Here is a 21,365-nt window from a genome sequence, read left to right as displayed (position 1 = left end):
ATTAGAGATAGACAGTTTGCGCTTTCTGAAGAATCTGTTGTCTTGCTACACGTGCTGTCCCGACTCTCTAGATTAAACTGCAGCCGCAGCTATACAGCTATAAGGTCCTGAGGCTGACCCATCTCAAGCGAGCAATCCGCGCGGCAGCATTGTTGCCACAAGAGCAAAATAATGCATCGACCGGGAATCGTGCCGGCATACCTTAAGATTATGAGACTTAGGCGCTGCCTACTGCACTACTGAGTCACAAACCACTCAACTACAGATGCTCGACAAGCTACCCGTGCTTTCCAAGCAGCTGTCGGCAGGGAAACTGGGATTGCCACCCAGCGACGTCGAAAAAGGGGCTAAACTCGCGAAGTCCCCCACTACACTGCCTTAAAACGACCGTTCATCACTATCGTGTGAGTAACCTTGCGTCAGCGGCGACGAGTCTTGCCCAAAGACGTAGCGTGCTTGGAGGCGCTGCCCGAATGCGTGTGGATGCACCCTCCTACCTCGTAATGCGCCTGCAGCTCCTATAGCCGTGGGCCGCTGTGGGCGGGCGGGAAGCCGACACAGCGCGGCGTTGCGAGCAGCGGCAGTGCGGTGGTGTTGTACTGTTGAGCATAGTTGCCTTCCAAGCAGTTGATCCGGGTACGATTCCCGGCCACCGCAAGTGGCGCTAATTTTTCCGTATCATTATGTGGGCTCCTGCTGTTAAATTAAGGTTTTTTTTTTTTCGTCGTTGCACCATCCTGTAGTATGTCGCGACTTGACCCGACTTTGCTCGGCTGACGCGAAAGCTGACGCTTGGAAATCGCCCTTATCTAAAGGACAGGCACTATAAACGGCTGTGAGAGGTGAGGTGTGGCGAGGTACCAAAACGCGATATTTTCTGCTTCTTCTTCCAAAACAAGAAAAGAAAAATCCGGCGCAGTCTGTAGGACTCGAACCTACGCTCCCAGAGGGAATCTGATTTCTAGTCAGACGCCTTAACCACTCGGCCACGACTGCTTGTCCAACAGGTGCCCCTCGAATCGTGAAAAACCCAACCGGTTGCGTCTGCGCAGAATGCCGACAGGAAACGTAAAACCGTGCACTGATTACGACAGGGCTACTATCGCTACGAGACGAGCCATTATGGAAGCGTTAAAATCTTCGCCCGGACAGGGACTCGAACCCAGGACCCTTAGGTTAAAAGCCTAATGCTCTACCGACTGAGCTATCCGGGCTTTCGCTTGTTGTGGTTGGAGCGGTTTCAAGCAACGTGATTAAGTGGAAGGTGTGTGTAGGCTTCTGGCGCTACTGGCGACTGCACCGACTACTCACTGACGCTGGTAGCAGCCCAACAGCGGACCAGTGCCTCTTCTCCCTTTATTCCGGTGCTGACAGTAACTGCATCACGTGCCTGCTTTCCCCGATTGCGTTCGGTTGAAGCCAAGGAAGAAGGGCGACCAACGACAGTTCGAAGACCAAAACATGGAGCGTTGTGTGCGCAAATAGTTCCGTTCCGGTACCGGGAATCGAAGCCGGACCTGTTGAGTGAAAGCCAGGTATCCTAGCCACTAGACCACACAGGACTTGCTCTACAGCGGTGAGATTTACTCCGTCTCTTATTGTATTTTGTGCTGAATCTGGACTCAGTGCTGTTCTCTGCTTGCGATCATATCCGCGCCTACAGACCGGCATGGCGCACAGTTCAAAATTGACTGTCCATTGCTGTGTGCATCGCATTTTGTTTGTAACACGGAGGAGAAATATCAAAGTTGTTACGTCGTCATAATTGGAAGTAAACATTTTGACGCTGAGGCGTGGACTCCGTGTGGATAACGGACAACAGTTAAGTTCGTTCCCTAGCAACAGCAACGCAGTCAAGATGTACAGAAAATTAAATGCCCCAGGTGAGGATCGAACTCACGACCTTAAGATTATGAGACTTACGCGCTGCCTACTGCGCTACCGAGGCACGCCGGAGACGTCCTCGAAGGAAACTCGCTAAGTCTCACATTTTAGAGAAAGACAGTTTGCGCTTTCTGAAGGATCTATTGTCTTGCTACACGTACGAAACTCGGTAAGTCTCACATATTAGAGATAGACAGTTTGCGCTTTCTGAAGAATCTGTTGTCTTGCTACACGTGCTGTCCCGACTCTCTAGATTAAACTGCAGCCGCAGCTATACAGCTATAAGGTCCTGAGGCTGACCCATCTCAAGCGAGCAATCCGCGCGGCAGCATTGTTGCCACAAGAGCAAAATAATGCATCGACCGGGAATCGTGCCGGCATACCTTAAGATTATGAGACTTAGGCGCTGCCTACTGCACTACTGAGTCACAAACCACTCAACTACAGATGCTCGACAAGCTACCCGTGCTTTCCAAGCAGCTGTCGGCAGGGAAACTGGGATTGCCACCCAGCGACGTCGAAAAAGGGGCTAAACTCGCGAAGTCCCCCACTACACTGCCTTAAAACGACCGTTCATCACTATCGTGTGAGTAACCTTGCGTCAGCGGCGACGAGTCTTGCCCAAAGACGTAGCGTGCTTGGAGGCGCTGCCCGAATGCGTGTGGATGCACCCTCCTACCTCGTAATGCGCCTGCAGCTCCTATAGCCGTGGGCCGCTGTGGGCGGGCGGGAAGCCGACACAGCGCGGCGTTGCGAGCAGCGGCAGTGCGGTGGTGTTGTACTGTTGAGCATAGTTGCCTTCCAAGCAGTTGATCCGGGTACGATTCCCGGCCACCGCAAGTGGCGCTAATTTTTCCGTATCATTATGTGGGCTCCTGCTGTTAAATTAAGGTTTTTTTTTTTTTCGTCGTTGCACCATCCTGTAGTATGTCCCGACTTGTCCCGACTTTGCTCGGCTGACGCGAAAGCTGACGCTTGGAAATCGCCCTTATCTAAAGGACAGGCACTATAAACGGCTGTGAGAGGTGAGGTGTGGCGAGGTACCAAAACGCTTCTTCTTCCAAAACAAGAAAAGAAAAATCCGACGCAGTCGGTAGGACTCGAACCTACGCTCCCAGAGGGAATCTGATTTCTAGTCAGACGCCTTAACCACTTTTTTTTTTTCCGACGCCTTATCTTTTTTTTTTTTTTGCACATTGGAGTAGCAGTCCAACGCCTTAACCACTTTTTTTTTTTTTTTTTTTTTAGTGCTTGGTTGTCGCGAAAGTGAAAAGTATGGCCTGTCCTGGATTTGAACCCGTGACCTCCTGCACCCAAAGCAGGAATCATAGCCCTAGACCAACTTTTTTTTTTTGGGGGGGTTTATTAGACCAGTGCCCTACCACTTTTTTTTTTAACCACTTTTGTTTCTCATTTTTTTAAAGCCAGGTATCCTAGCCACTTTTCCTTTAGTCTGGCGCCTTGGACCGCTTTTTATTGTTTTTTATAAGGATGCATATCAGGAGGCGCATGACGGGGACAAAGAGGGCAGGGGTCAAAGAACTCGAGGCCTGGCCACGATGCCCCCACCATCACTCCCACCGAATTGCTCCTTCAGTGCATTTTAATTGTTATAGAAAAGCGGGTATAGTCGTGTATATTTTTCGCCTGCTCTCTTTATTGTGGTAAAGAGCACTGATTGTACGACATCTGGGGGTGAGATCCCATTGCAAAGCCGTCATTCGAGTTTTCAGTCAACAGACATTCGAGTAAGAAACATGTGATTATACTGCAATATACAGCGAGCATTTATGAGACACTTATTGGGGGGCAGACGTAACATGAATGGATAAAAGAAGAGGCATTTCCTTCATCTTGAACGTAGATTCATACTTCACTTCTTCATTACCCCTAAAATAGTACATTTAGTGTTAGACTGTGCGCTTTAACCAACACCTAATCGTTCGAATAAAATGATCAACATGTTTCCATACATTTTCCTGTGGTCTGCATATTGCTGAATGTTGCTGTACTCCATTTGCATAAAAAGCTTGAATTCCGTTTCGTCGTCACCACCTATTTTATTGATAATGTAATGGACAAACTGTCCCATTAACCAGTGTATTGCATTATTTTTGGTTTTCGGGTAATATTTAGTTTCAGGTCTGAAAAGCACCATAGGAGTAATGGAATTGGGTGACGTTCGTTGCAGTAGTGCAAGACTTTTCCTGAGCCAATGCCAATTGTTGAGATTTCCAGCACACGTAAATCTATGAATCACAGTGTCAACTAGGTTACATTTCTGACATAAGGGGGTTTCAGCTTTCCCAGTTTTATAAAGCCGCTCGTTGGTGCTGACAATATTATTGACGGCTTTGTACCATGCCGTTACCACATCTGAATTGAGCCCGTTAAAATTAATACTCTCCCAAATTGCATCCCAGTTGTGACTCATATATTTCGTGGCAATTTTATTTTGTCCTTCATATTGTTGTCTTTGTCTCATGATATCTCTGGCTGTAATGTGCAGTGAAGTTCTGAGTTTCTCGTTAACATAGCTCAATTCTGTGTATAAGATCCTAACGTATCGCAGTCGGGGGTTAATTTTTTGTACGTCTGCCGGTGGTTGAAGGCTTTCTGGTTGGACACATTTAAACAATTGTGTAGTAATACTGCCGGGGTTGGCGTGAAATATGTTTAAAGACCTTTTTATGAAAAGCGCAGAAGCTTTATTGCGTATGTCCACCAGTCCGAGGCCTCCATTTCTAGGATGTAAAGTCGCAGTTCTTAGGTTAACCCTGAAGATTTCCCCCTTCCATAAGAAATTTGCAACCCTCGACATTATTTTCTGAGCTATCAACTTCGGCAAGGGAAAAACTTGTGCCATATAGAATGCCTTTGAGAGAATGCATAAGTTAATGAACCTGACCCTCTGAACCTGGTTCATAAGTCGTTGTGAGTTCTCAATAAGTCCCCCTTGAATCTTTGTTAAAACCTCTTTCCAATTGAGGGCTGTCATCCTCATTGGACATGCCGTCAGGATTGTCCCCAGGGTTTTATGTGTGGTAACTGACTTAGCCCAATCGATTTGTATCCGTTCAAGACCCCGCATTCCCAGGATTGTACTTTTATTTTCGTTTGTTGTCGCACCCGATGCGTGGCAGTAGTTTTGAAGAATGGCCCCTAGTCGAATTACATCATCTTGCTCTCTTATGACGACACCAACATCGTCAGCATAGGCTCTCACTACAGTTTTCCTGCCAGTTATAGTTATGCCCTTTAACCTTTCATGAACACTTCTTAAAAAGGGCTCTAACGACACAACAAACAAAAACATAGATAATGGACTTCCCTGTGGGATGCCACGGTTTATTTGAATTTGCCGCGTCAGCTGACAGTTGACAGCTAATTTAGCGTTCAGACCAGTAGCAACGTTTTTTATAACATTAACTGTTTTGTGGACGAGTCCCATTTTTGTCAGTACCTCAAATAGGAAGCGGTGATTCACCGAGTCGAAAGCCTTAGTAAAATCTATAAAAAGTAAAGCACATTTGATATTAGAAACCGATGCTAAGGCGATGATGTCTCTATATTCAGAAATCGTATTAAAAATACTTCTATTTGCTGCACATGACTGATGTTGACTAATTAATTTGTCGGTCAGAGGGGAAAGTCTCTTTTTTAAAATCCTGCATACTATTTTGTAGTCAGAGTTTAAAAGTGAAATAGGGCGGTAATTGTTTAAACTTTTCGTCCCTTTGTTTTTCGGTAGAAGTACAATTTTGCTGTCTTTAAAATCTGCAGGTATCGTCTGCTCGTTAAAAATCTCATTGACAATGCATGTAAACGTGTCACCAATTAAAAACCAGAACTTTCTGTAAAATTCTACAGGGAGTCCGTCGGGTCCAGCAGATTTATTCATCGGGGACTTGGTTATTGTCTCACGAACCTCTTCGTTACTGACTTCAGAAAGGATTTCGTCGTTTTCAGAACTTGTCAACTGTGGGGATAAAACACTGAGAAACTCTTGCAGAGACCCCTCGTGAGGTGGGCTGGAGGAATATAATGCATAGTAGTACTGGTATACTGCATTTAGAATCTCCTTCTGAGACGTCAGTGTTGTCCCATTGGGGGTTTTAAGTTCACTAATAACAGTGCGTCGCCTATTCTTTGCATGCCGAAGCAGATGATATAAGGATGTTGTTTCATCATCTACCACCGACTTCGCCTTTGACTTCAGTTGTAAACCTTCCATCTGTTGTCTTTTAATGGCGAGTAATTTCGCTTTGGTGTGTCTGATGTAATCTAATGGTTGACACATTTGCCTGTTCATAGAGGTCTCGCAACAAACTGTAATAAAATTCCATACTGTTTTTTAACTCCCACGCTCTTTCTCTGCTGTATCTGATACACACTTTTCTCAGTCTCGGCTTTGCAACCTTAAGCCACCAGTCTAATACTGTGGGGTGCCTCTCGATCGATCGCAGACATAAGGTCCACGCATCCGATACCGCGTCTGCCAAATCTTGCTCTTTTAAGAGAGAGACATTTAGCTGCCACTGGTTCCTAAAAATCTGAATCGGCTGTGGAGCTAAATTAATGCACGCCTTCATACTGCAGTGGTCACTAAAATATACAGGTACGATTTCTGAATTTAGTAGACATCTTTCCAAGTTTTGGGAAACATAGATTCTGTCTATTCTACTGCGCGAAGTCTGTGTTATATACGTATATTCAACCTTCGTTGGATATTTTAGTTCCCATGCGTCCTTTAGTTTTAGGTCGATTACTAGGCGTTTAAGTTCTAAAGAACCGTTAAAATGTGGTTGTTGATCTTTACGATTTAACACGCAGTTAAAATCACCGCCCATTATAAAACTGTTTGGGTTTCGACGTAATAAATATATAAGTTCCTCTTTATAAAATGCTGCCCTGTCCTGTCTATTACTATTTCCTGAGGGCGCGTATAAGTTAATCAATGTGGTACCTAAAACGTTAATACTAATTGCCCTTCCAGATTCCAACCGCTCCACTTGAGATACGGGAATCCCTTCCCTGAGCAGAACCGCTGTTCCTGTATGTGTGTCACAAGATACGTTAACAATTGCGGTGTATCCTGGTATTACAAATTCCGTCGTTACAACCTCCTGTAGCAAAGCGATATCGGTTCCAGAGTCATACAAAAATTCCTTGAGAGCAGCTAGCTTTAATGAGGTTCGAATTTTATTTATATTGATCGTTGTGATAGAGTATGCTTGCATCCCTAACTTGCTATTGGCCACGGACAAAGTTGGTCAAAAAAAAAAAAAAAAAAAAAAAAAAAAAGAACTGTTCTACTTTTGGTATGCTGAAATCCGGTTTAGAACTACAGTCATTCAGAACTTGGTAGCAGTCCTAGTAACACGGTCGCTAAACGTTAGTTTGTCTGCCATTGTCATCCCGCGCCTTAGTACTGAGGGGCTGTTCTACATTGAGTGTGTCAGGAGGCTCATCTGGAGCACCTTCTCTGACAATTTCATATCGTATATTTTTCTGTGATTTTACGTCCGACTTGTCCGCTTTTTTTTGGCTTGGGTGCGAGAAACAGTAAGATTCGGTTGTGGTTTTAGCGTACGGCGGTGGACGCCCTGAAAACCCTGACCTGATTTTGTTGTGGCAACACTCGACGCGGCCGCTTCAGCAGCAGTGTCTAGAGAGACCTGGTTTGTAAACACTGCCTGCTGTTTACATGCTACCTTCGGTTGATGTGACGCTTGCGACGGTGTTTGCTTATTTTCCGGTTCAGGAGTAAACACTTTCACTTGTTTATACTCTGGTGCCGGTTGCTGTACTGTTGCGGTGTCGCGGTGTTGTTGTTCTACCGCTTCCGCGAACTTCCCGTCGGTAAACAGCTGATTATCGCTGTTTACAGCTGGGCAAGTTGTCACTGCTTGGGGGACTTCTACTTTCTCGCTGTCGGCAGCTGCCGTTGCATTTTCTGGCAGTGAGCGAGATGTATCAGAAACTGCAATTAAATCTACTTGCATTTCGTCTTGGGGCACATGCAGATTTTCATCGCCAGCTTTCTGTTTACGTACAGCAGGAGATTGTCGGGAGGTGTCATCATCAGAATGATCATCCGTATGTTCAAGTGGTCGTTTCTTGGTTAGTACGTCTAACTCACGGGCAGAGGAATCACAATTGAAGCGTGTTACCAGGGGTGGAAAATCACTGCCTTCAACAGCAATAGTTCCATTACTAAGTACAGGATCCGAACCCTCACCCTGTTTGGCCGTGTTATCAGTTGCCAAAACTTCGCTCAAGGTAATCTTGCGGCGCCTGACTAAATTTGTTTTTAGTACAAAGACACGACGGGGACAGTCCTGCCTTAAATGACCCGATTCATTGCATATATGGCACGTAGGGGTTTGACCAGTATAAATCACGTGAGCTTTATGCCCGTCAACAGTTATATGAGATGGGATATTCGTCTTTACTTCCATCTCTACCGAACGAATACCATTGAAGCTCTGAATTTTAAATTGCTTCGACCAACGTTCGTTAACTATATCCTTTACCTCACCATATTGAGACAGGGCAACCTTGATTTTCTCATTATCTATCTCGATAGGTAAATTTAACACCCGCACAGATCTATAAAGAGCATCAGCTCTCCTGATAGCCACTTTACTTGTAGAGCCGTCTCTATGCAAAAATTCGACATGATACCCGAATTTTCCAATAATTTTATCGACCGAAACGGGATCCAAAAACTTTACGAAAACACAGTAGTTGTCAGTATCTAGCTGAGTGGTATGCACCATATCAGAATTTATGCCAAGTACCTGATCAAGCCAATCATGAATTTCCAGAGCAGTCGGCTGAACACGTCGTGTTTCCTTAGCGAAGGCAAAAACCAGCGTATTCTTCCTCACAGTTGTAGCCATGGTATGCAGTAAACAAGGGGAGATTCCGGTAATTACCGAAAACTCCACAAACAAAAAATAATCGTCGGTAGAAAACACAAAAACAGAACAAAGGGGGCAGAAAAAACACGAGTTACACACGAAGAAAATCACAAAACTCAAAAACACCGAAACGCAAAGGTAAACACTGGCGAAACACTGACTACACGCAGCAACGGTGACACGTCCGTACGCGTCGGCAGCTAGAGCCAGAATGGAGCCACGACTGCTTGTCCAACAGGTGCCCCTCGAATCGTGAAAAACCCAACCGCTTGCGTCTGCGCAGAATGCCGACAGGAAACGTAAAACCGTGCACTGATTACGACAGGGCTACTATCGCTACGAGACGAGCCATTATGGAAGCGTTAAAATCTTCGCCCGGACAGGGACTCGAACCCTGGACCCTTAGGTTAAAAGCCTAATGCTCTACCGACTGAGCTATCCGGGCTTTCGCTTGTTGTGGTTGGAGCGGTTTCAAGCAACGTGATTAAGTGGAAGGTGTGTGTAGGCTTCTGGCGCTACTGGCGACTGCACCGACTACTCACTGACGCTGGTAGCAGCCCAACAGCGGACCAGTGCCTCTTCTCCCTTTATTCCGGTGCTGACAGTAACTGCATCACGTGCCTGCTTTCCCCGATTGCGTTCGGTTGAAGCCAAGGAAGAAGGGCGACCAACGACAGTTCGAAGACCAAAACATGGAGCGTTGTGTGCGCAAATAGTTCCGTTCCGGTACCGGGAATCGAAGCCGGACCTGTTGAGTGAAAGCCAGGTATCCTAGCCACTAGACCACACAGGACTTGCTCTACAGCGGTGAGATTTACTCCGTCTCTTATTGTATTTTGTGCTGAATCTGGACTCAGTGCTGTTCTCTGCTTGCGATCATATCCGCGCCTACAGACCGGCATGGCGCACAGTTCAAAATTGACTGTCCATTGCTGTGTGCATCGCATTTTGTTTGTAACACGGAGGAGAAATATCAAAGTTGTTACGTCGTCATAATTGGAAGTAAACATTTTGACGCTGAGGCGTGGACTCCGTGTGGATAACGGACAACAGTTAAGTTCGTTCCCTAGCAACAGCAACGCAGTCATGATGTACAGAAAATTAAATGCCCCAGGTGAGGATCGAACTCACGACCTTAAGATTATGAGACTTACGCGCTGCCTACTGCGCTACCGAGGCACGCCGGAGACGTCCTCGAAGGAAACTCGCTAAGTCTCACATTTTAGAGAAAGACAGTTTGCGCTTTCTGAAGGATCTATTGTCTTGCTACACGTACGAAACTCGGTAAGTCTCACATATTAGAGATAGACAGTTTGCGCTTTCTGAAGAATCTGTTGTCTTGCTACACGTGCTGTCCCGACTCTCTAGATTAAACTGCAGCCGCAGCTATACAGCTATAAGGTCCTGAGGCTGACCCATCTCAAGCGAGCAATCCGCGCGGCAGCATTGTTGCCACAAGAGCAAAATAATGCATCGACCGGGAATCGTGCCGGCATACCTTAAGATTATGAGACTTAGGCGCTGCCTACTGCACTACTGAGTCACAAACCACTCAACTACAGATGCTCGACAAGCTACCCGTGCTTTCCAAGCAGCTGTCGGCAGGGAAACTGGGATTGCCACCCAGCGACGTCGAAAAAGGGGCTAAACTCGCGAAGTCCCCCACTACACTGCCTTAAAACGACCGTTCATCACTATCGTGTGAGTAACCTTGCGTCAGCGGCGACGAGTCTTGCCCAAAGACGTAGCGTGCTTGGAGGCGCTGCCCGAATGCGTGTGGATGCACCCTCCTACCTCGTAATGCGCCTGCAGCTCCTATAGCCGTGGGCCGCTGTGGGCGGGCGGGAAGCCGACACAGCGCGGCGTTGCGAGCAGCGGCAGTGCGGTGGTGTTGTACTGTTGAGCATAGTTGCCTTCCAAGCAGTTGATCCGGGTACGATTCCCGGCCACCGCAAGTGGCGCTAATTTTTCCGTATCATTATGTGGGCTCCTGCTGTTAAATTAAGGTTTTTTTTTTTTTTTTCGTCGTTGCACCATCCTGTAGTATGTCGCGACTTGTCCCGACTTTGCTCGGCTGACGCGAAAGCTGACGCTTGGAAATCGCCCTTATCTAAAGGACAGGCACTATAAACGGCTGTGAGAGGTGAGGTGTGGCGAGGTACCAAAACGCGATATTTTCTGCTTCTTCTTCCAAAACAAGAAAAGAAAAATCCGACGCAGTCGGTAGGACTCGAACCTACGCTCCCAGAGGGAATCTGATTTCTAGTCAGACGCCTTAACCACTCGGCCACGACTGCTTGTCCAACAGGTGCCCCTCGAATCGTGAAAAACCCAACCGGTTGCGTCTGCGCAGAATGCCGACAGGAAACGTAAAACCGTGCACTGATTACGACAGGGCTACTATCGCTACGAGACGAGCCATTATGGAAGCGTTAAAATCTTCGCCCGGACAGGGACTCGAACCCTGGACCCTTAGGTTAAAAGCCTAATGCTCTACCGACTGAGCTATCCGGGCTTTCGCTTGTTGTGGTTGGAGCGGTTTCAAGCAACGTGATTAAGTGGAAGGTGTGTGTAGGCTTCTGGCGCTACTGGCGACTGCACCGACTACTCACTGACGCTGGTAGCAGCCCAACAGCGGACCAGTGCCTCTTCTCCCTTTATTCCGGTGCTGACAGTAACTGCATCACGTGCCTGCTTTCCCCGATTGCGTTCGGTTGAAGCCAAGGAAGAAGGGCGACCAACGACAGTTCGAAGACCAAAACATGGAGCGTTGTGTGCGCAAATAGTTCCGTTCCGGTACCGGGAATCGAAGCCGGACCTGTTGAGTGAAAGCCAGGTATCCTAGCCACTAGACCACACAGGACTTGCTCTACAGCGGTGAGATTTACTCCGTCTCTTATTGTATTTTGTGCTGAATCTGGACTCAGTGCTGTTCTCTGCTTGCGATCATATCCGCGCCTACAGACCGGCATGGCGCACAGTTCAAAATTGACTGTCCATTGCTGTGTGCATCGCATTTTGTTTGTAACACGGAGGAGAAATATCAAAGTTGTTACGTCGTCATAATTGGAAGTAAGCATTTTGACGCTGAGGCGTGGACTCCGTGTGGATAACGGACAACAGTTAAGTTCGTTCCCTAGCAACAGCAACGCAGTCATGATGTACAGAAAATTAAATGCCCCAGGTGAGGATCGAACTCACGACCTTAAGATTATGAGACTTACGCGCTGCCTACTGCGCTACCGAGGCACGCCGGAGACGTCCTCCAAGGAAACTCGCTAAGTCTCACATTTTAGAGAAAGACAGTTTGCGCTTTCTGAAGGATCTATTGTCTTGCTACACGTACGAAACTCGGTAAGTCTCACATATTAGAGATAGACAGTTTGCGCTTTCTGAAGAATCTGTTGTCTTGCTACACGTGCTGTCCCGACTCTCTAGATTTAACTGCAGCCGCAGCTATACAGCTATAAGGTCCTGAGGCTGACCCATCTCAAGCGAGCAATCCGCGCGGCAGCATTGTTGCCACAAGAGCAAAATAATGCATCGACCGGGAATCGTGCCGGCATACCTTAAGATTATGAGACTTAGGCGCTGCCTACTGCACTACTGAGTCACAAACCACTCAACTACAGATGCTCGACAAGCTACCCGTGCTTTCCAAGCAGCTGTCGGCAGGGAAACTGGGATTGCCACCCAGCGACGTCGAAAAAGGGGCTAAACTCGCGAAGTCCCCCACTACACTGCCTTAAAACGACCGTTCATCACTATCGTGTGAGTAACCTTGCGTCAGCGGCGACGAGTCTTGCCCAAAGACGTAGCGTGCTTGGAGGCGCTGCCCGAATGCGTGTGGATGCACCCTCCTACCTCGTAATGCGCCTGCAGCTCCTATAGCCGTGGGCCGCTGTGGGCGGGCGGGAAGCCGACACAGCGCGGCGTTGCGAGCAGCGGCAGTGCGGTGGTGTTGTACTGTTGAGCATAGTTGCCTTCCAAGCAGTTGATCCGGGTACGATTCCCGGCCACCGCAAGTGGCGCTAATTTTTCCGTATCATTATGTGGGCTCCTGCTGTTAAATTAAGGTTTTTTTTTTTTTTTTTCGTCGTTGCACCATCCTGTAGTATGTCCCGACTTGTCCCGACTTTGCTCGGCTGACGCGAAAGCTGACGCTTGGAAATCGCCCTTATCTAAAGGACAGGCACTATAAACGGCTGTGAGAGGTGAGGTGTGGCGAGGTACCAAAACGCGATATTTTCTGCTTCTTCTTCCAAAACAAGAAAAGAAAAATCCGACGCAGTCGGTAGGACTCGAACCTACGCTCCCAGAGGGAATCTGATTTCTAGTCAGACGCCTTAACCACTCGGCCACGACTGCTTGTCCAACAGGTGCCCCTCGAATCGTGAAAAACCCAACCGGTTGCGTCTGCGCAGAATGCCGACAGGAAACGTAAAACCGTGCACTGATTACGACAGGGCTACTATCGCTACGAGACGAGCCATTATGGAAGCGTTAAAATCTTCGCCCGGACAGGGACTCGAACCCTGGACCCTTAGGTTAAAAGCCTAATGCTCTACCGACTGAGCTATCCGGGCTTTCGCTTGTTGTGGTTGGAGCGGTTTCAAGCAACGTGATTAAGTGGAAGGTGTGTGTGTAGGCTTCTGGCGCTACTGGCGACTGCACCGACTACTCACTGACGCTGGTAGCAGCCCAACAGCGGACCAGTGCCTCTTCTCCCTTTATTCCGGTGCTGACAGTAACTGCATCACGTGCCTGCTTTCCCCGATTGCGTTCGGTTGAAGCCAAGGAAGAAGGGCGACCAACGACAGTTCGAAGACCAAAACATGGAGCGTTGTGTGCGCAAATAGTTCCGTTCCGGTACCGGGAATCGAAGCCGGACCTGTTGAGTGAAAGCCAGGTATGCTAGCCACTAGACCACACAGGACTTGCTCTACAGCGGTGAGATTTACTCCGTCTCTTATTGTATTTTGTGCTGAATCTGGACTCAGTGCTGTTCTCTGCTTGCGATCATATCCGCGCCTACAGACCGGCATGGCGCACAGTTCAAAATTGACTGTCCATTGCTGTGTGCATCGCATTTTGTTTGTAACACGGAGGAGAAATATCAAAGTTGTTACGTCGTCATAATTGGAAGTAAACATTTTGACGCTGAGGCGTGGACTCCGTGTGGATAACGGACAACAGTTAAGTTCGTTCCCTAGCAACAGCAACGCAGTCATGATGTACAGAAAATTAAATGCCCCAGGTGAGGATCGAACTCACGACCTTAAGATTATGAGACTTACGCGCTGCCTACTGCGCTACCGAGGCACGCCGGAGACGTCCTCGAAGGAAACTCGGTAAGTCTCACATTTTAGAGAAAGACAGTTTGCGCTTTCTGAAGGATCTATTGTCTTGCTACACGTACGATACTCGGTAAGTCTCACATATTAGAGATAGACAGTTTGCGCTTTCTGAAGAATCTGTTGTCTTGCTACACGTGCTGTCCCGACTCTCTAGATTAAACTGCAGCCGCAGCTATACAGCTATAAGGTCCTGAGGCTGACCCATCTCAAGCGAGCAATCCGCGCGGCAGCATTGTTGCCACAAGAGCAAAATAATGCATCGACCGGGAATCGTGCCGGCATACCTTAAGATTATGAGACTTAGGCGCTGCCTACTGCACTACTGAGTCACAAACCACTCAACTACAGATGCTCGACAAGCTACCCGTGCTTTCCAAGCAGCTGTCGGCAGGGAAACTGGGATTGCCACCCAGCGACGTCGAAAAAGGGGCTAAACTCGCGAAGTCCCCCACTACACTGCCTTAAAACGACCGTTCATCACTATCGTGTGAGTAACCTTGCGTCAGCGGCGACGAGTCTTGCCCAAAGACGTAGCGTGCTTGGAGGCGCTGCCCGAATGCGTGTGGATGCACCCTCCTACCTCGTAATGCGCCTGCAGCTCCTATAGCCGTGGGCCGCTGTGGGCGGGCGGGAAGCCGACACAGCGCGGCGTTGCGAGCAGCGGCAGTGCGGTGGTGTTGTACTGTTGAGCATAGTTGCCTTCCAAGCAGTTGATCCGGGTACGATTCCCGGCCACCGCAAGTGGCGCTAATTTTTCCGTATCATTATGTGGGCTCCTGCTGTTAAATTAAGGGTTTTTTTTTTTTTTTTCGTCGTTGCACCATCCTGTAGTATGTCGCGACTTGTCCCGACTTTGCTCGGCTGACGCGAAAGCTGACGCTTGGAAATCGCCCTTATCTAAAGGACAGGCACTATAAACGGCTGTGAGAGGTGAGGTGTGGCGAGGTACCAAAACGCGATATTTTCTGCTTCTTCTTCCAAAACAAGAAAAGAAAAATCCGACGCAGTCGGTAGGACTCGAACCTACGCTCCCAGAGGGAATCTGATTTCTAGTCAGACGCCTTAACCACTCGGCCACGACTGCTTGTCCAACAGGTGCCCCTCGAATCGTGAAAAACCCAACCGGTTGCGTCTGCGCAGAATGCCGACAGGAAACGTAAAACCGTGCACTGATTACGACAGGGCTACTATCGCTACGAGACGAGCCATTATGGAAGCGTTAAAATCTTCGGCCGGACAGGGACTCGAACCCTGGACCCTTAGGTTAAAAGCCTAATGCTCTACCGACTGAGCTATCCGGGCTTTCGCTTGTTGTGGTTGGAGCGGTTTCAAGCAACGTGATTAAGTGGAAGGTGTGTGTAGGCTTCTGGCGCTACTGGCGACTGCACCGACTACTCACTGACGCTGGTAGCAGCCCAACAGCGGACCAGTGCCTCTTCTCCCTTTATTCCGGTGCTGACAGTAACTGCATCACGTGCCTGCTTTCCCCGATTGCGTTCGGTTGAAGCCAAGGAAGAAGGGCGACCAACGACAGTTCGAAGACCAAAACATGGAGCGTTGTGTGCGCAAATAGTTCCGTTCCGGTACCGGGAATCGAAGCCGGACCTGTTGAGTGAAAGCCAGGTATCCTAGCCACTAGACCACACAGGACTTGCTCTACAGCGGTGAGATTTACTCCGTCTCTTATTGTATTTTGTGCTGAATCTGGACTCAGTGCTGTTCTCTGCTTGCGATCATATCCGCGCCTACAGACCGGCATGGCGCACAGTTCAAAATTGACTGTCCATTGCTGTGTGCATCGCATTTTGTTTGTAACACGGAGGAGAAATATCAAAGTTGTTACGTCGTCATAATTGGAAGTAAGCATTTTGACGCTGAGGCGTGGACTCCGTGTGGATAACGGACAACAGTTAAGTTCGTTCCCTAGCAACAGCAACGCAGTCATGATGTACAGAAAATTAAATGCCCCAGGTGAGGATCGAACTCACGACCTTAAGATTATGAGACTTACGCGCTGCCTACTGCGCTACCGAGGCACGCCGGAGACGTCCTCGAAGGAAACTCGCTAAGTCTCACATTTTAGAGAAAGACAGTTTGCGCTTTCTGAAGGATCTATTGTCTTGCTACACGTACGAAACTCGGTAAGTCTCACATATTAGAGATAGACAGTTTGCGCTTTCTGAAGAATCTGTTGTCTTGCTACACGTGCTGTCCCGACTCTCTAGATTAAACTGCAGCCGCAGCTATACAGCTATAAGGTCCTGAGGCTGACCCATCTCAAGCGAGCAATCCGCGCGGCAGCATTGTTGCCACAAGAGCAAAATAATGCATCGACCGGGAATCGTGCCGGCATACCTTAAGATTATGAGACTTAGGCGCTGCCTACTGCACTACTGAGTCACAAACCACTCAACTACAGATGCTCGACAAGCTACCCGTGCTTTCCAAGCAGCTGTCGGCAGGGAAACTGGGATTGCCACCCAGCGACGTCGAAAAAGGGGCTAAACTCGCGAAGTCCCCCACTACACTGCCTTAAAACGACCGTTCATCACTATCGTGTGAGTAACCTTGCGTCAGCGGCGACGAGTCTTGCCCAAAGACGTAGCGTGCTTGGAGGCGCTGCCCGAATGCGTGTGGATGCACCCTCCTACCTCGTAATGCGCCTGCAGCTCCTATAGCCGTGGGCCGCTGTGGGCGGGCGGGAAGCCGACACAGCGCGGCGTTGCGAGCAGCGGCAGTGCGGTGGTGTTGTACTGTTGAGCATAGTTGCCTTCCAAGCAGTTGATCCGGGTACGATTCCCGGCCACCGCAAGTGGCGCTAATTTTTCCGTATCATTATGTGGGCTCCTGCTGTTAAATTAAGGTTTTTTTTTTTTTCGTCGTTGCACCATCCTGTAGTATGTCGCGACTTGTCCCGACTTTGCTCGGCTGACGCGAAAGCTGACGCTTGGAAATCGCCCTTATCTAAAGGACAGGCACTATAAACGGCTGTGAGAGGTGAGGTGTGGCGAGGTACCAAAACGCGATATTTTCTGCTTCTTCTTCCAAAACAAGAAAAGAAAAATCCGACGCAGTCGGTAGGACTCGAACCTACGCTCCCAGAGGGAATCTGATTTCTAGTCAGACGCCTTAACCACTCGGCCACGACTGCTTGTCCAACAGGTGCCCCTCGAATCGTGAAAAACCCAACCGGTTGCGTCTGCGCAGAATGCCGACAGGAAACGTAAAACCGTGCACTGATTACGACAGGGCTACTATCGCTACGAGACGAGCCATTATGGAAGCGTTAAAATCTTCGCCCGGACAGGGACTCGAACCCTGGACCCTTAGGTTAAAAGCCTAATGCTCTACCGACTGAGCTATCCGGGCTTTCGCTTGTTGTGGTTGGAGCGGTTTCAAGCAACGTGATTAAGTGGAAGGTGTGTGTGTAGGCTTCTGGCGCTACTGGCGACTGCACCGACTACTCACTGACGCTGGTAGCAGCCCAACAGCGGACCAGTGCCTCTTCTCCCTTTATTCCGGTGCTGACAGTAACTGCATCACGTGCCTGCTTTCCCCGATTGCGTTCGGTTGAAGCCAAGGAAGAAGGGCGACCAACGACAGTTCGAAGACCAAAACATGGAGCGTTGTGTGCGCAAATAGTTCCGTTCCGGTACCGGGAATCGAAGCCGGACCTGTTGAGTGAAAGCCAGGTATCCTAGCCACTAGACCACACAGGACTTGCTCTACAGCGGTGAGATTTACTCCGTCTCTTATTGTATTTTGTGCTGAATCTGGACTCAGTGCTGTTCTCTGCTTGCGATCATATCCGCGCCTACAGACCGGCATGGCGCACAGTTCAAAATTGACTGTCCATTGCTGTGTGCATCGCATTTTGTTTGTAACACGGAGGAGAAATATCAAAGTTGTTACGTCGTCATAATTGGAAGTAAACATTTTGACGCTGAGGCGTGGACTCCGTGTGGATAACGGACAACAGTTAAGTTCGTTCCCTAGCAACAGCAACGCAGTCATGATGTACAGAAAATTAAATGCCCCAGGTGAGGATCGAACTCACGACCTTAAGATTATGAGACTTACGCGCTGCCTACTGCGCTACCGAGGCACGCCGGAGACGTCCTCGAAGGAAACTCGCTAAGTCTCACATTTTAGAGAAAGACAGTTTGCGCTTTCTGAAGGATCTATTGTCTTGCTACACGTACGATACTCGGTAAGTCTCACATATTAGAGATAGACAGTTTGCGCTTTCTGAAGAATCTGTTGTCTTGCTACACGTGCTGTCCCGACTCTCTAGATTAAACTGCAGCCGCAGCTATACAGCTATAAGGTCCTGAGGCTGACCCATCTCAAGCGAGCAATCCGCGCGGCAGCATTGTTGCCACAAGAGCAAAATAATGCATCGACCGGGAATCGTGCCGGCATACCTTAAGATTATGAGACTTAGGCGCTGCCTACTGCACTACTGAGTCACAAACCACTCAACTACAGATGCTCGACAAGCTACCCGTGCTCTCCAAGCAGCTGTCGGCAGGGAAACTGGGATTGCCACCCAGCGACGTCGAAAAAGGGGCTAAACTCGCGAAGTCCCCCACTACACTGCCTTAAAACGACCGTTCATCACTATCGTGTGAGTAACCTTGCGTCAGCGGCGACGAGTCTTGCCCAAAGACGTAGCGTGCTTGGAGGCGCTGCCCGAATGCGTGTGGATGCACCCTCCTACCTCGTAATGCGCCTGCAGCTCCTATAGCCGTGGGCCGCTGTGGGCGGGCGGGAAGCCGACACAGCGCGGCGTTGCGAGCAGCGGCAGTGCGGTGGTGTTGTACTGTTGAGCATAGTTGCCTTCCAAGCAGTTGATCCGGGTACGATTCCCGGCCACCGCAAGTGGCGCTAATTTTTCCGTATCATTATGTGGGCTCCTGCTGTTAAATTAAGGTTTTTTTTTTTTCGTCGTTGCACCATCCTGTAGTATGTCCCGACTTGTCCCGACTTTGCTCGGCTGACGCGAAAGCTGACGCTTGGAAATCGCCCTTATCTAAAGGACAGGCACTATAAACGGCTGTGAGAGGTGAGGTGTGGCGAGGTACCAAAACGCGATATTTTCTGCTCCTTCTTCCAAAACAAGAAAAGAAAAATCCGACGCAGTCGGTAGGACTCGAACCTACGCTCCCAGAGGGAATCTGATTTCTAGTCAGACGCCTTAACCACTCGGCCACGACTGCTTGTCCAACAGGTGCCCCTCGAATCGTGTAAAACCCAACCGGTTGCGTCTGCGCAGAATGCCGACAGGAAACGTAAAACCGTGCACTGATTACGACAGGGCTACTATCGCTACGAGACGAGCCATTATGGAAGCGTTAAAATCTTCGCCCGGACAGGGACTCGAACCCTGGACCCTTAGGTTAAAAGCCTAATGCTCTACCGACTGAGCTATCCGGGCTTTCGCTTGTTGTGGTTGGAGCGGTTTCAAGCAACGTGATTAAGTGGAAGGTGTGTGTAGGCTTCTGGCGCTACTGGCGACTGCACCGACTACTCACTGACGCTGGTAGCAGCCCAACAGCGGACCAGTGCCTCTTCTCCCTTTATTCCGGTGCTGACAGTAACTGCATCACGTGCCTGCTTTCCCCGATTGCGTTCGGTTGAAGCCAAGGAAGAAAGGCGACCAACGACAGTTCGAAGACCAAAACATGGAGCGTTGTGTGCGCAAATAGTTCCGTTCCGGTACCGGGAATCGAAGCCGGACCTGTTGAGTGAAAGCCAGGTATCCTAGCCACTAGACCACACAGGACTTGCTCTACAGCGGTGAGATTTACTCCGTCTCTTATTGTATTTTGTGCTGAATCTGGACTCAGTGCTGTTCTCTGCTTGCGATCATATCCGCGCCTACAGACCGGCATGGCGCACAGTTCAAAATTGACTGTCCATTGCTGTGTGCATCGCATTTTGTTTGTAACACGGAGGAGAAATATCAAAGTTGTTACGTCGTCATAATTGGAAGTAAACATTTTGACGCTGAGGCGTGGACTCCGTGTGGATAACGGACAACAGTTAAGTTCGTTCCCTAGCAACAGCAACGCAGTCATGATGTACAGAAAATTAAATGCCCCAGGTGAGGATCGAACTCACGACCTTAAGATTATGAGACTTACGCGCTGCCTACTGCGCTACCGAGGCACGCCGGAGACGTCCTCGAAGGAAACTCGCTAAGTCTCACATTTTAGAGAAAGACAGTTTGCGCTTTCTGAAGGATCTATTGTCTTGCTACACGTACGATACTCGGTAAGTCTCACATATTAGAGATAGACAGTTTGCGCTTTCTGAAGAATCTGTTGTCTTGCTACACGTGCTGTCCCGACTCTCTAGATTAAACTGCAGCCGCAGCTATACAGCTATAAGGTCCTGAGGCTGACCCATCTCAAGCGAGCAATCCGCGCGGCAGCATTGTTGCCACAAGAGCAAAATAATGCATCGACCGGGAATCGTGCCGGCATACCTTAAGATTATGAGACTTAGGCGCTGCCTACTGCACTACTGAGTCACAAACCACTCAACTACAGATGCTCGACAAGCTACCCGTGCTTTCCAAGCAGCTGTCGGCAGGGAAACTGGGATTGCCACCCAGCGACGTCGAAAAAGGGGCTAAACTCGCGAAATCCCCCACTACACTGCCTTAAAACGACCGTTCATCACTATCGTGTGAGTAACCTTGCGTCAGCGGCGACGAGTCTTGCCCAAAGACGTAGCGTGCTTGGAGGCGCTGCCCGAATGCGTGTGGATGCACCCTCCTACCTCGTAATGCGCCTGCAGCTCCTATAGCCGTGGGCCGCTGTGGGCGGGCGGGAAGCCGACACAGCGCGGCGTTGCGAGCAGCGGCAGTGCGGTGGTGTTGTACTGTTGAGCATAGTTGCCTTCCAAGCAGTTGATCCGGGTACGATTCCCGGCCACCGCAAGTGGCGCTAATTTTTCCGTATCATTATGTGGGCTCCTGCTGTTAAATTAAGGGTTTTTTTTTTTTTTCGTCGTTGCACCATCCTGTAGTATGTCCCGACTTGTCCCGACTTTGCTCGGCTGACGCGAAAGCTGACGCTTGGAAATCGCCCTTATCTAAAGGACAGGCACTATAAACGGCTGTGAGAGGTGAGGTGTGGCGAGGTACCAAAACGCGATATTTTCTGCTCCTTCTTCCAAAACAAGAAAAGAA

At 49.0% G+C, this 21,365-nt stretch overlaps 20 non-coding genes across 20 annotated transcripts; all 20 read right to left on the bottom strand.

The window, feature by feature from the left end:
* Positions 1–914: 914 nt before the first annotated feature.
* Positions 915–996, bottom strand: Trnas-aga (transfer RNA serine (anticodon AGA)). The gene has a single exon. It is a non-coding gene; the product is annotated as a tRNA-Ser (tRNA).
* A 145-nt stretch (positions 997–1,141) lies between these two features.
* Trnak-uuu (transfer RNA lysine (anticodon UUU)) lies at positions 1,142–1,214 on the bottom strand. The gene has a single exon. It is a non-coding gene; the product is annotated as a tRNA-Lys (tRNA).
* Positions 1,215–1,875: 661 nt separating this feature from the next.
* On the bottom strand, positions 1,876–1,948 carry Trnam-cau (transfer RNA methionine (anticodon CAU)). The gene has a single exon. It is a non-coding gene; the product is annotated as a tRNA-Met (tRNA).
* A 7,234-nt stretch (positions 1,949–9,182) lies between these two features.
* On the bottom strand, positions 9,183–9,255 carry Trnak-uuu (transfer RNA lysine (anticodon UUU)). The gene has a single exon. It is a non-coding gene; the product is annotated as a tRNA-Lys (tRNA).
* Positions 9,256–9,916: 661 nt separating this feature from the next.
* On the bottom strand, positions 9,917–9,989 carry Trnam-cau (transfer RNA methionine (anticodon CAU)). Its single transcript has one exon. It is a non-coding gene; the product is annotated as a tRNA-Met (tRNA).
* A 1,036-nt stretch (positions 9,990–11,025) lies between these two features.
* Trnas-aga (transfer RNA serine (anticodon AGA)) lies at positions 11,026–11,107 on the bottom strand. Its single transcript has one exon. It is a non-coding gene; the product is annotated as a tRNA-Ser (tRNA).
* Positions 11,108–11,252: 145 nt separating this feature from the next.
* On the bottom strand, positions 11,253–11,325 carry Trnak-uuu (transfer RNA lysine (anticodon UUU)). Its single transcript has one exon. It is a non-coding gene; the product is annotated as a tRNA-Lys (tRNA).
* Positions 11,326–11,986: 661 nt separating this feature from the next.
* On the bottom strand, positions 11,987–12,059 carry Trnam-cau (transfer RNA methionine (anticodon CAU)). The gene has a single exon. It is a non-coding gene; the product is annotated as a tRNA-Met (tRNA).
* Positions 12,060–13,096: 1,037 nt separating this feature from the next.
* Positions 13,097–13,178, bottom strand: Trnas-aga (transfer RNA serine (anticodon AGA)). The gene has a single exon. It is a non-coding gene; the product is annotated as a tRNA-Ser (tRNA).
* Positions 13,179–13,323: 145 nt separating this feature from the next.
* Positions 13,324–13,396, bottom strand: Trnak-uuu (transfer RNA lysine (anticodon UUU)). The gene has a single exon. It is a non-coding gene; the product is annotated as a tRNA-Lys (tRNA).
* A 663-nt stretch (positions 13,397–14,059) lies between these two features.
* Trnam-cau (transfer RNA methionine (anticodon CAU)) lies at positions 14,060–14,132 on the bottom strand. The gene has a single exon. It is a non-coding gene; the product is annotated as a tRNA-Met (tRNA).
* Positions 14,133–15,169: 1,037 nt separating this feature from the next.
* Trnas-aga (transfer RNA serine (anticodon AGA)) lies at positions 15,170–15,251 on the bottom strand. Its single transcript has one exon. It is a non-coding gene; the product is annotated as a tRNA-Ser (tRNA).
* Positions 15,252–15,396: 145 nt separating this feature from the next.
* Trnak-uuu (transfer RNA lysine (anticodon UUU)) lies at positions 15,397–15,469 on the bottom strand. Its single transcript has one exon. It is a non-coding gene; the product is annotated as a tRNA-Lys (tRNA).
* A 661-nt stretch (positions 15,470–16,130) lies between these two features.
* Trnam-cau (transfer RNA methionine (anticodon CAU)) lies at positions 16,131–16,203 on the bottom strand. The gene has a single exon. It is a non-coding gene; the product is annotated as a tRNA-Met (tRNA).
* Positions 16,204–17,236: 1,033 nt separating this feature from the next.
* Positions 17,237–17,318, bottom strand: Trnas-aga (transfer RNA serine (anticodon AGA)). The gene has a single exon. It is a non-coding gene; the product is annotated as a tRNA-Ser (tRNA).
* Positions 17,319–17,463: 145 nt separating this feature from the next.
* Positions 17,464–17,536, bottom strand: Trnak-uuu (transfer RNA lysine (anticodon UUU)). The gene has a single exon. It is a non-coding gene; the product is annotated as a tRNA-Lys (tRNA).
* Positions 17,537–18,199: 663 nt separating this feature from the next.
* On the bottom strand, positions 18,200–18,272 carry Trnam-cau (transfer RNA methionine (anticodon CAU)). Its single transcript has one exon. It is a non-coding gene; the product is annotated as a tRNA-Met (tRNA).
* A 1,032-nt stretch (positions 18,273–19,304) lies between these two features.
* Trnas-aga (transfer RNA serine (anticodon AGA)) lies at positions 19,305–19,386 on the bottom strand. The gene has a single exon. It is a non-coding gene; the product is annotated as a tRNA-Ser (tRNA).
* A 145-nt stretch (positions 19,387–19,531) lies between these two features.
* On the bottom strand, positions 19,532–19,604 carry Trnak-uuu (transfer RNA lysine (anticodon UUU)). Its single transcript has one exon. It is a non-coding gene; the product is annotated as a tRNA-Lys (tRNA).
* Positions 19,605–20,265: 661 nt separating this feature from the next.
* Trnam-cau (transfer RNA methionine (anticodon CAU)) lies at positions 20,266–20,338 on the bottom strand. The gene has a single exon. It is a non-coding gene; the product is annotated as a tRNA-Met (tRNA).
* Between the last annotated feature and the right edge of the window lie 1,027 nt (positions 20,339–21,365).

This window comes from Schistocerca gregaria, unplaced genomic scaffold, assembly GCF_023897955.1.
Source record: "Schistocerca gregaria isolate iqSchGreg1 unplaced genomic scaffold, iqSchGreg1.2 ptg000359l, whole genome shotgun sequence".
NCBI classification, from domain to species: domain Eukaryota; kingdom Metazoa; phylum Arthropoda; class Insecta; order Orthoptera; family Acrididae; genus Schistocerca; species Schistocerca gregaria.
This window is presented reverse-complemented; position numbering and strand designations above follow the sequence as displayed.